This window comes from Bombina bombina, chromosome 4 (assembly GCF_027579735.1).
Source record: "Bombina bombina isolate aBomBom1 chromosome 4, aBomBom1.pri, whole genome shotgun sequence".
Taxonomy (NCBI): Eukaryota; Metazoa; Chordata; class Amphibia; order Anura; family Bombinatoridae; genus Bombina; species Bombina bombina.
In genome coordinates, this window is record NC_069502.1 from 1,152,607,386 (window position 1) to 1,152,622,305 (window position 14,920).

The 14,920-nt window shown below is 34.4% G+C and overlaps 1 protein-coding gene across 1 annotated transcript in view; it reads right to left on the reverse strand.

Moving 5' to 3' along the window:
• CAPN8 (calpain 8) overlaps positions 1 to 14,920 on the reverse strand; it is a 189,581-nt gene that overhangs the window by 93,606 nt on the left and 81,055 nt on the right. The window lies entirely within an intron of this gene.

Genomic DNA, 14,920 nt, shown 5'->3' on the forward strand with positions numbered 1-14,920 from the left:
GTCCTATCAAGGAACTTGCAGACAAACCCTTATCTAAACCATCCTGAAGAAACTGTAAAATTCTCGGTATTCTAAAAGAATGCCAAGAAAAAAGATGAGAAAGACACCAAAAAATATAAGTCTTCCAGACTCTATAATATATCTCTCTAGATACAGATTTACGAGCCTGTAACATAGTATTAATCACAGAGTCAGAGAAACCTCTTTGACCAAGAATCAAGCGTTCAATCTCCATACCTTAAAATTTAAGGATTTGAGATCCTGATGGAAAAAAAGGACCTTGCGACAGAAGGTCTGGTCTTAACGGAAGAGTCCACAGCTGGCAAGAGGCCATCCGGACAAGATCCGCATACCAAACCTGTAAGGCCATGCCGGAGCTACCAGCAGAACAAACGAGCATTCCTTCAGAATCTTGGAGATTACTCTTGGAAGAAGAACTAGAGGCGGAAAGATATAGACAGGATGATACTTCCAAGGAAGTGATAATGCATCCACTGCCTCCGCCTAAGGATCCCGGGATCTGGACAGATATCTGGGAAGTTTCTTGTTTAGATGAGACGCCATCAGATCTATTTCTGGAAGTTCCCACATTTGAACAACCTGAAGAAATACCTCTGGGTGAAGAAACCATTCGCCCGGATGCAACGTTTGGCGACTGAGATAATCCGCTTCCCAATTGTCTACACCTGGGATATGAACCGCAGAGATTAGACAGGAGCTGGAATCCGCCCAAACCAAAAAAATTCGAGATACTTCTTTCATAGCCAGAGGACTGTGAGTCGCTCCTTGATGATGTATGCCACAGTTGTGACATTGTCTGTCTGAAAACAAATGAACGATTCTCTCTACAGAAGAGGCCAAAACTGAAGAGCTCTGAAAATTGCACGGAGTTCCAAAATATTTATCGGTAATCTCACCTCCTGAGATTCCCAAACTCCTTGTGCCGACAGAGATCCCCACACAGCTCCCCAACCTGTGAGACTTGTATCTGTTGAAATTACAGTCCAGGTCGGAAGCACAAAAGAAGCCCCCTGAATTAAACGATGGTGATCTGTCCACCACGTTAGAGAGTGTCGAACAATCGGTTTTAAAGATATAAATTGAAATATCTTTGTGTAATCCTTGCACCATTGATTCAGCATACAGAGCTGAAGAGGTCGCATGTGAAAAACAAGCAAAGGGGATTGCGTCCAATGCAGCAGTCATAAGACCTAGAATTTCCATGCATAAGGTTACCGAAGGGAATGATTGTGACTGAAGGTTTCGACAAGCTGAAAACAATTTAGACGTCTCTTGTCTGTTAAAGACAGAGTCATGGACACTGAATCTATCTGGAAACCCAGAAAGGTTACCCTTGACTGAGGAATCAATGAACTTTTTGGTAAATTGATCCTCCAACCATGATCTTGAAGAAACAACACAAGTCGAATCGCATGAGATTCTTTGAATGAGAAGACTGAGCAAATACCAAGATAATCGTCCAAATAAGGAAATACAAAAACCCTGTTCTCTGAATACAGAAAGAAGGGCACCGAAAATCTTTGAAAAAAATTCTTGGAACTGAGGCTAGGCCAAACAGTAGAGCCACAAAACTGGTAATGCTTGTCTAAAAAGAGAATCTCAAACACTAAAAGTGATCTGAATGAATCGGAATATGCAGATACACATCCTGCAAAACTATTGTAGACATAAAATGCCCTTGCTAAACAAAAGGCAGAATAGTCCTACAGTAACCATCTTGAATGTTGGTATACATAACGATTCAATATTGATAGATCCGGAACTGGTCTGAAGGAATTGACCTTCTTTGGTACAATGAAGAGATAAAATAAAACCCTAGCCCCTGTTCCAGAACTGGAACTGGCATTATTACTCCAGCCAACTCTAGATCTGAAACACATTTCAGAAATGCTGAGCCTTGCTGTGTTAACTGGGACACGGGAAGAAAAAAATCTCTTAGCAGGAGGCCTTAACTGAAGCCAATTCTGTACCTTTCTGAAACAATGTTCTGAAACCAGAGATTGAGAACGGAATTGATCCAAACTCCTTTGAATAAAACGTAATCTGCCCCATACCAGCTGAACTGGAAAAAAGGGCCGCACCTTCATGGGTACTTAGGAGCTGACTATAGGTTTCTATAAGGCTTGGATATATTCCAAACTGGAAATAGTTTCCAAACTGAAACCGCTCCTGAGGATGAAGGATCAGGCTTTTGTTCCTTATTATGAGAAAAAGAACGAAAAAATGATTATTACCCTGGAAAGAAAGGGAAAAACAAAGTTAACTTAGAAGACATATCAGCATTCCAAGTTAAATCCATAAAGCTTTTCTAGCTAAAATAGCTAGAGACATATACCTGACATCAACTCAAATGATATCAAAAGATGGTATCACCAATAAAATTATTAGCATGTTATAGAATAAAAATAATGCTATAAAATTATGATCTGTTACTTGTTGCGCTAAAACTTCTAACCAAAAAGATGAAGCTGCAGCAACATCCGGTAAAAATATAGCAGGTCTAAGAAGATTACCTAAACATAAGTAAACTTTTCTTAGAAAGGATTCAATTTTCTTATCTAAAGGATCCTTAAATTTAGTACTATCTGCCGTAAGAATAGAAGTACATTTTAGCAGGAATAGAGACAGCCCCAAACCTTAGGGATTTTGTCCCAAAAAACTCTAATCTGTCAGATGGCACAGAATATAATTGCTTAAACGTTTAGAAGGAGTAAAAGAATTACCCAAATTATTCCATTCCCTGGAAATTACTTCAGAAAAAGCATCAGGGAGATTAAACACTTCTGGAATAAATACAGGAGATTTAAAAAACCCTATTTAAACGTTTAGATTTAGTATCAAGAGGACCAGAATCCTCTATATTTAAAGCAATTAATACGTCTTTAAATAAAGAACGAATAAATTCCATCTTGAACAAATAAAAAGATTTAACAGCATCAACCTCTGAGACAGAAACTTCTGAACCAGAAGAACCATTATCAGTATCAGAACGATGATGTTCATTTAAAAATTCATCTGAAAAAAAGAGAAGTTTTAAAAGACTTTTATGTAAACTAGAAGGAGAAATAACAGACATAGCCTTCTAAATGGATTTAAAAAATAAAATCTCTTATGTTTATCAGGAACACTCTGAAAATTAAATGTTGACGGAACAGCAACAGGTAATATAACAGTACTAAAGGAAATTTTATCTGCATTAATAAGTTTGTCATGACATGCAATACAAACAACAGCTGGAGAAACAGGTACCAAAAATTTATAGCAGATACACTTAGCTTGGTAGCTCCAGCCCCGGGCAGTGATTTTCCTCAAGTAACTTCTGACTCAGTTGCAACGTGGAACATCTTGCAATATGTAATAGAAAAAACAACATATAAAGCAAATTGATCAAAATCCTTAAATGACAGTTTCAGGAATGGGAAAAAAATGCCAGAGAACAAGCTTCTAGCAACCAGAAGCAATAAATAATGAGACTTAAATAATGTGGAGACAAAAGCGACGCCCATATTTTTTTAGCAACAAACAAGACGCCCACATTATTTGGCGCCGAAATGCCTTTTGGCGCCAAAAATGACGCCACATCCGGAACGCCGACATTTTTGGCGCAAAATAACGTCAAAAAAATGACGCAACTTCCGGCGACACGTATGACGCCGGAAACGGAAAAGAATTTTTGCGCCAAAAAAATCTGCGCCAAGAATGACGCAATAAAATGAAGCATTTTCAGCCCCCGCGAGCCTAACAGCCCACAGGGAAAAAAGAGTCAAATTTTTGAAGGTAAGAAAAAATGATTAATTCAAATGCATTATCCCAAATATGAAACTGACTGTCTGAAAAATAAGGAAAGTTGAACATTCTGAGTCAAGGCAAATAAATGTTTGAATACATATATTTAGAACTTTATAAACAAAGTGCCCAACCATAGCTTTAGAGTGTCACAGAAAATAAGATTTACTTACCCCAGGACACTCATCTACATGTTTGTAGAAAGCCAAACCAGTACTGAAACGAGAATCAGTAGAGGTAATGGTATATATAAGAGTATATCGTCGATCTGAAAAGGGAGGTAAGAGATGAATCTCTACGACCGATAACAGAGAACCTATGAAATAGACCCCGTAGAAGGAGATCACTGCATTCAAAATAGGCAATACTCTCCTCACATCCCTCTGACATTCACTGCACGCTGAGAGGAAAACCGGGCTCCAACTTGCTGCGGAGCACATATCAACGTAGAATCTAGCACAAACTTACTTCACCACCTCCATCGGAGGCAAAGTTTGTAAAACTGAATTGTGGGTGTGGTGAGGGGTGTATTTATAGGCATTTTAAGGTTTGGGAAACTTTGCCCCTCCTGGTAGGAATGTATATCCCATACGTCACTAGCTCATGGACTCTTGCTAATTACATGAAAGAAATTACAGGCCTCTCTCATCTTCTTAAGTGGGAGAACTTGCACAATTGGTGGCTGACTAAATACTTTTTTTCCCCACTGTATATATAGACAAATCATACTGTTTGTAATCTACATGGCACCTGGGGAACAATTAATATATATAAGCAAATCATACTGTTTGTAATCTACATGGTACATGGGGAACAATTAATATATATAAGCAAATCATACTGTTTGTAATCTAGATGAGGAAAAAGGAAAGCTGAGTCTTGAAGTGGATAAACAAGGTTTATTAGGAGCAGGCTTCATTGAGACACAAGGTAAGCTCCTATCTTACGCGTTTCGCGCATGGGCGCATGCGCTTCATGTTTCTAATCTACATGGCACATGGGGAACAAATAATATATATAGGCAAATCATACTGTTTGTAATCTACATGCACATGGGGAACAAATAATATATATAGGCAAATCATACTGTTTGTAATCTACATGCACATGGGGAACAATTAATATATATAGACAGATCATACTGTTTGTAATCTACATGGTACATAGGGAACAATTAATATATATAGACAAATCACACTGTTTGTAATCTACATGGGGAAGAATTAATATATATAGGCAAATCATACTGTTTGTAATCTACATGGCACATGGGGAACAATTAATATATATAGGCAAATCATATTGTTTGTAATCTACATGCACATGGGGAACAATTAATATATATAGGCAAATCATACTGTTTGTAATCTACATCACACATGGGGAACAATTAATATATATAGGCAAATCATACTGTTTGTAATCTACATGGCACACGGGGAACAATTCATATATATAGACAAATCATACTGTTTGTAATCTACATGGCACACGGGGAACAATTCATATATATAGGCAACTCATACTCTTTGTAATCTACATGGTACATAGGGAACAATTAATATATATAGACAAATCATACTGTTTGTAATCTACATGGTACATAGGGAACAATTCATATATATAGACAAATCATACTGTTTGTTATCTACATGGGGAACAATTAATATATATAGACAAATCATACTGTTTGTAATCTACATGGCACATGGGGAACAATTAATATATATAGGCAAATCATATTGTTTGTAATCTACATGGCACATGGGGAACAATTAATATATATAGGCAAATCATACTGTTTGTAATCTACATGGTACATAGGGAACAATTAATATATATAGACAAATCATATTGTTTGTAATCTACATGGCACATGGGGAACAATTATTATATATAGGCAAATCATACTGTTTGTTATCTACATGGTACATAGGGAACAATTAATATATATAGGCAAATCATACTGTTTGTAATCTACATGACACATGGGGAACAATTAATATATATAGGCAAATCATACTGTTTGTAATCTACATGGTACATAGGGAACAATTAATATATATAGGCAAATCATACTGTTTGTAATCTACATGGCACATGGGGAACAATTAATATATATAGACAAATCATACTGTTTGTAATCTACATGGCACATGGGGAACAATTAATATATATAGGCAAATCATACTGTTTGTAATCTACATGGCACATGGGGAACAATTAATATATATAGACAAATCATACTGTTTGTAATCTACATGGTACATGGGGAACATTTAATATATATAGGCAAATCATACTGTTTGTAATCTACATGGGGAACAATTAATATAAATAGGCAAATCATACTGTTTGTAATCTACATGGGGAACAATTAATATAAATAGGCAAATCATACTGTTTGTAATCTACATGGGGAACAATTAATATAAATAGGCAAATCATACTGTTTGTAATCTACATGGGGAACAATTAATATAAATAGGCAAATCATACTGTTTGTAATCTACATGGGGAACAATTAATATATATAGGCAAATCATACTGTTTGTAATCTACATGGGGAACAATTAATATAAATAGGCAAATCATACTGTTTGTAATCTACATGGGGAACAATTAATATATATAGGCAAATCATACTGTTTGTAATCTACATGGGGAACAATTAATATATATAGGCAAATCATACTGTTTGTAATCTACATGGCACATGGGGAACAATTAATATATATAGGCAAATCATACTGTTTGTAATCTACATGGGGAACAATTAATATATATAGGCAAATCATACTGTTTGTAATCTACATGGGGAACAATTAATATATATAGGCAAATCATACTGTTTGTAATCTACATGGGGAACAATTAATATATATAGGCAAATCATACTGTTTGTAATCTACATGGGGAACAATTAATATATATAGGCAAATCATACTGTTTGTAATCTACATGGGGAACAATTAATATATATAGGCAAATCATACTGTTTGTAATCTACATGGGGAACAATTAATATATATAGGCAAATCATACTGTTTGCAATCTACATGGGGAACAATTAATATATATAGGCAAATCATACTGTTTGTAATCTACATGGGGAACAATTAATATATATAGGCAAATCATACTGTTTGTAATCTACATGGCACATGGGGAACAATGAATATATATAGGCAAATCATACTGTTTGTAATCTACATGGCACATGGGGAACAATGAATATATATAGGCAAATCATACTGTTTGTAATCTACATGGCACCTGGGGAACAATTAATATATATAGGCAAATCATACTGTTTGTAATCTACATGGCACATGGGGAACAATTAATATATATAGGCAAATCATACTGTTTGTAATCTACATGGCACATGGGGAACAAATAATATATATAGGCAAATCATACTGTTTGTAATCTACATGGTACATGGGGAACAATTAATATATATAGACAAATCATACTGTTTGTAATCTACATGGGGAACAATTAATATATATATAGACAAATCATACTGTTTGTAATCTACATGGCACATGGGGAACAATTAATATATATAGACAAATCATACTGTTTGTAATCTACATGGCACATGGGGAACAAATAATATATATAGGCAAATCATACTGTTTGTAATCTACATGGCACATGGGGAACAATTAATATATATAGACAAATCATACTGTTTGTAATCTACATGGCACATGGGGAACAATTAATATATATAGACAAATCATACTGTTTGTAATCTACATGGCACATGGGGAACAATTAATATATATAGGCAAATCATATTGTTTGTAATCTACATGGGGAACAATTAATATATATAGGCAAATCATACTGTTTGTAATCTACATGGTACATGGGGAACAATTAATATATATAGACAAATCATACTGTTTGTAATCTACATGGCACATGGGGAACAAATAATATATATAGGCAAATCATACTGTTTGTAATCTACATGGTACATGGGGAACAATTAATATATATAGACAAATCATACTGTTTGTAATCTACATGGTACCTGGGGAACAATTAATATATAAGCAAATCATACTGTTTGTAATCTACATGGGGAACAATTAATATATATATAGACAAATCATACTGTTTGTAATCTACATGGCACATGGGGAACAATTAATATATATAGACAAATCATACTGTTTGTAATCTACATGGTACCTGGGGAACAATTAATATATATAGGCAAATCATACTGTTTGTAATCTACATGGCACATGGGGAACAATTATTATATATAGGCAAATCATACTGTTAGTAATCTACATGGTACATGGGGAACAATTAATATATATAGACAAATCATACTGTTTGTAATCTACATGGCACATGGGGAACAATTAATATATATAGGCAAATCATACTGTTTGTAATCTACATGGCACATGGGGAACAATTAATATATATAGACAAATCATACTGTTTGTAATCTACATGGCACATGGGGAACAATTATTATATATAGGCAAATCATACTGTTTGTAATCTACATGGCACATGGGGAACAATTATTATATATAGGCAAATCATACTGTTAGTAATCTACATGGTACATGGGGAACAATTAATATATATAGACAAATCGTACTGTTTGTAATCTACATGGCACATGGGGAACAATTAATATATATAGGCAAATCATACTGTTTGTAATCTACATGGCACATGGGGAACAATTAATATATATAGACAAATCATACTGTTTGTAATCTACATGGCACATGGGGAACAATTAATATATATAGGCAAATCATACTGTTTGTAATCTACATGGCACATGGGGAACAATTAATATATATAGACAAATCATACTGTTTGTAATCTACATGGTACCTGGGGAACAATTAATATATATAGACAAATCATACTGTTTGTAATCTACATGGCACATGGGGAACAATTATTATGTATAGGCAAATCATACTGTTTGTTATCTACATGGCACATGGGGAACAATTAATATATATAAGCAAATCATACTGTTTGTAATCTACATGGTACATAGGGAACAATTAATATAAATAGGCAAATCATACTGTTTGTAATCTACATGGCACATGGGGAACAATTAATATATATAGACAAATCATACTGTTTGTAATCTACATGGGGAACAATTAATATATATAGGCAAATCATACTGTTTGTAATCTACATGGTACCTGGGGAACAATTAATATATATAGGCAAATCATACTGTTTGTAATCTACATGGTACATAGGGAACAATATATATAGGCAAATCATACTGTTTGTAATCTACATAGCACATGGGGAACAATTAATATATATAGACAAATCATACTGTTTGTAATCTACATGGTACATGGGGAACAATTAATATATATAGACAAATCATACTGTTTGTAATCTACATGGCACATGGGGAACAATTAATATATATAGACAAATCATACTGTTTGTAATCTACATGGCACATGGGGAACAATTAATATATATAGACAAATCATACTGTTTGTAATCTACATGGGGAACAATTAATATAAATAGGCAAATCATACTGTTTGTAATCTACATGGGGAACAATTAATATAAATAGGCAAATCATACTGTTTGTAATCTACATGGGGAACAATTAATATAAATAGGCAAATCATACTGTTTGTAATCTACATGGGGAACAATTAATATAAATAGGCAAATCATACTGTTTGTAATCTACATGGCACATGGGGAACAATTAATATATATAGGCAAATCATACTGTTTGTAATCTACATGGGGAACAATTAATATATATAGGCAAATCATACTGTTTGTAATCTACATGGGGAACAATTAATATATATAGGCAAATCATACTGTTTGTAATCTACATGGGGAACAATTAATATATATAGGCAAATCATACTGTTTGTAATCTACATGGGGAACAATTAATATATATAGGCAAATCATACTGTTTGTAATCTACATGGGGAACAATTAATATATATAGGCAAATCATACTGTTTGTAATCTACATGGCACATGGGGAACAATTAATATATATAGGCAAATCATACTGTTTGTAATCTACATGGGGAACAATTAATATATATAGGCAAATCATACTGTTTGTAATCTACATGGCACATGGGGAACAATGAATATATATAGGCAAATCATACTGTTTGTAATCTACATGGCACCTGGGGAACAATTAATATATATAGGCAAATCATACTGTTTGTAATCTACATGGCACATGGGGAACAATTAATATATATAGGCAAATCATACTGTTTGTAATCTACATGGCACATGGGGAACAATTAATATATATAAGCAAATCATACTGTTTGTAATCTACATGGCACATGGGGAACAATTAATATATATAGACAAATCATACTGTTTGTAATCTACATGGCACATGGGGAACAAATAATATATATAGACAAATCATACTGTTTGTAATCTACATGGCACATGGGGAACAATTAATATATATAGACAAATCATACTGTTTGTAATCTACATGGGGAACAATTAATATATATATAGACAAATCATACTGTTTGTAATCTACATGGCACATGGGGAACAAATAATATATATAGGCAAATCATACTGTTTGTAATCTACATGGTACATGGGGAACAATTAATATATATAGACAAATCATACTGTTTGTAATCTACATGGCACATGGGGAACAAATAATATATATAGGCAAATCATACTGTTTGTAATCTACATGGCACATGGGGAACAATTATTATATATAGGCAAATCATACTGTTAGTAATCTACATGGTACATGGGGAACAATTAATATATATAGACAAATCATACTGTTTGTAATCTACATGGCACATGGGGAACAATTAATATATATAGGCAAATCATACTGTTTGTAATCTACATGGCACATGGGGAACAATTAATATATATAGACAAATCATACTGTTTGTAATCTACATGGTACATGGGGAACAATTAATATATATAGACAAATCATACTGTTTGTAATCTACATGGCACATGGGGAACAATTATTATATATAGGCAAATCATACTGTTTGTAATCTACATGGCACATGGGGAACAATTATTATATATAGGCAAATCATACTGTTAGTAATCTACATGGTACATGGGGAACAATTAATATATATAGACAAATCACACTGTTTGTAATCTACATGGCACATGGGGAACAATTAATATATATAGGCAAATCATACTGTTTGTAATCTACATGGCACATGGGGAACAATTAATATATATAGACAAATCATACTGTTTGTAATCTACATGGTACCTGGGGAACAATTAATATATATAGACAAATCATACTGTTTGTAATCTACATGGCACATGGGGAACAATTATTATATATAGGCAAATCATACTGTTTGTAATCTACATGGCACATGGGGAACAATTATTATATATAGGCAAATCATACTGTTTGTAATCTACATGGTACATGGGGAACAATTAATATATATAGGCAAATCATACTGTTTGTAATCTACATGGCACATGGGGAACAATTAATATATATGGACAAATCATACTGTTTGTAATCTACATGGTACATAGGGAACAATTAATATATATAGGCAAATCATACTGTTTGTTATCTACATGGCACATGGGGAACAATTAATATATATGGACAAATCATACTGTTTGTAATCTACATGGTACATAGGGAACAATTAATATATATAGGCAAATCATACTGTTTGTAATCTACATGGCACATGGGGAACAATTAATATATATAGGCAAATCATACTGTTTGTAATCTACATGGCACATGGGGAACAATTAATATATATAGGCAAATCATACTGTTTGTTATCTACATGGCACATGGGGAACAATTAATATATATAAGCAAATCATACTGTTTGTAATCTACATGGTACATAGGGAACAATTAATATAAATAGGCAAATCATACTGTTTGTAATCTACATGGCACATGGGGAACAATTAATATATATAGACAAATCATACTGTTTGTAATCTACATGGTACATGGGGAACAATTAATATATATAGACAAATCATACTGTTTGTAATCTACATGGGGAACAATTAATATATATAGGCAAATCATACTGTTTGTAATCTACATGGTACCTGGGGAACAATTAATATATATAGGCAAATCATACTGTTTGTAATCTACATGGTACATAGGGAACAATATATATAGGCAAATCATACTGTTTGTAATCTACATGGTACATGGGGAACAATTAATATATATAGACAAATCATACTGTTTGTAATCTACATGGTACATGGGGAACAATTAATATATATAGACAAATCATACTGTTTGTAATCTACATGGTACATGGGGAACAATTAATATATATAGACAAATCATACTGTTTGTAATCTACATGGCACATGGGGAACAATTAATATATATAGACAAATCATACTGTTTGTAATCTACATGGCACATGGGGAACAATTAATATATATAGGCAAATCATACTGTTTGTAATCTACATGGCACATGGGGAACAATTAATATATATAGGCAAATCATACTGTTTGTAATCTACATGGCACATGGGGAACAATTAATATATATAGGCAAATCATACTGTTTGTAATCTACATGGCACATGGGGAACAATTAATATATATAGACAAATCATACTGTTTGTAATCTACATGGCACCTGGGGTAAAAATAATATATATAGGCAAATCATACTGTTTGTAATCTACATGGTACCTGGGGAACAATTCATATATATAGGCAAACCATACTGTTTGTTATCTAGATGGTACCTGGGGAACAATTAATATATATAGAAAATTCATACTATTTGTAATCTACATCACACATGGGGAACGATATGTTAATATAAACGCAACAATCATACTGTTTGTAATCTGTATAGCATAGCATATGGCGAACATAAAATCATACAGTTTGTAATCTACATGGCATATGGGCAACATAATATCATACTGTTTGTAATCTACATGGCATATGGGGAACATAAAATCATACTGTTTGTAATCTACATGGCATATGGGGAACATAAAATCATACTGTTTGTAATCTACATGGCATATGGGGAACATAAAATCATACTGTTTGTAATCTACATGGCATATGGGGAACATAAAATCATACTGTTTGTAATCTACATGGCATATGGGGAACACAAAATCATACTGTTTGTAATCTATATGGACGGTACATGGGAAACAAGATGTTAAATATATACACACATATCATACTGTTTGTAATCTATATGGAATGTGGGGACGAATATGTTATTTATATATATATATATATATATATATATATATATATATATACACAGTGGGGCAAAAAAGTATTTATTCAGCCACCAATTTTGCAAGTTCTCCCACTTAAGAAGATGAGAGAAGCCTGTAATTTTCATCATAGGTATACCTCAACTATGAGAGACAGAATGTGGAAACAAATCCAGACAATCACATTGTCTGATTTGGAAAGAATTTATTTCCAAATTATGGTGGAAAATAAGTATTTGGTCAATATCAAAAGTTCATCTCAATACTTTGTTATATATTCTTTGTTTGCAGTGACAGAGGTCAAACGTTTTCTGTAAGTCTTCACAAGGTTGTCACACACTGTTGCTGGTATGTTGGCCCATTCCTGCATGCAGATCTCCTCTAGAGCAGTGATGTTTTGGGGCTGTCGCTGGGCAACACGGACTTTCAACTCCCTCCAAAGGTTTTCTATGGGGTTGAGATCTGGAGACTGACTAGGCCACTCCAGGACCTTGAAATGTTTCTTACGAAGCCACTCCTTCATTGCCCGGGTGCTGTGTTTGGGATCATTGTCATGCTGAAAGACCCAGCCATGTTTCATCTTCAATGCCCTTGCTGATGGAAGGAGGTTTGCACTCAAAATCTCACGATACATGGCCCCATTCATTCTTTCATGTACATGGATCAGTCGTCCTGTTCCCTTTGCAGAGAAAAAGCCCCAAAGCATGATGTTGCCACCCCCATGCTTCACAGTAGGTATGGTGTTCTTTGGTTGCAACTCAGCATTCTCTCTCCTCCAAAAATGACGAGTTGTGTTTCTACCACACAGTTCTACTTTGGTTTCATCTGACCATATGACATTCTCCCAATCCGCTTCTGGATCATCCAAATGCTCTCTAGTATACTTCAGATGGGCCCGGACATGTACTGGCTTAAGCAGGGGGACACTTCTGGCACTGCAGGATCTGAGTCCCTGGCAGCTTAGTGTGTTACTGATGGTAGCCTTTGTTACGTTGGTCCCAGCTCTCTGTAGGTCATTCACTAGGTCCCCCCGTGTGGTTCTGGGATGTTTGCTCACCATTCTTGTGGTCATTTTGACTCCACTGGGTGAGATCTTGCGTGGAGCCCCAGATCGAGGGAGATTATCAGTCGTCTTGTATGTCTTCCATTTTCTAATTATTGCTCCCACAGTTGATTTCTTCACACCAAGCTGCTTGCCTATTGCAGATTCAGTCTTCCCAGCCTGGTGCAGGTCTGCAATTTTGTTTCTGGTGTCCTTCGACAGCTCTTTGGTCTTCACCATAGTGGAGTTTGGAGTGTGACTGTTTGAGGTTGTGGACAGGTGTCTTTTATACTGATAACATGTTCAAAAAGGTGCCATTAATACAGGTAATGAGTGGAGGACAGAGGAGCCTCTTAAAGAAGAAGATACAGGTCTGTGAGAGCCAGAAATCTTGCTTGTTTGTAGGTGACCAAATACTTATTTTCCACTAATATGCAAATAAATTATTTCCAAATCAGACAATGTCTGGATTTGTGTCCACATTTTGTCTCTCATAGTTGACGTATACCTATGATGAAAATTACAGGCCTCTCTCATCTTCTTAAGTGGGAGAACTTGCACAATTGGTGACTGACTAAATACATTTTTGCCCCACTGTATATATATATATATATATATATATATATATATATACTGATTGGCTAAACTGCAAGTCTGTCAAAAGAACTAAAATAAAGGGGCAGTTTGCAGAGGCTTAGATACAAGATAATCACAGAGGTTAAAAGTATATTAATATAACTGTGTTGGTTATGCAAAA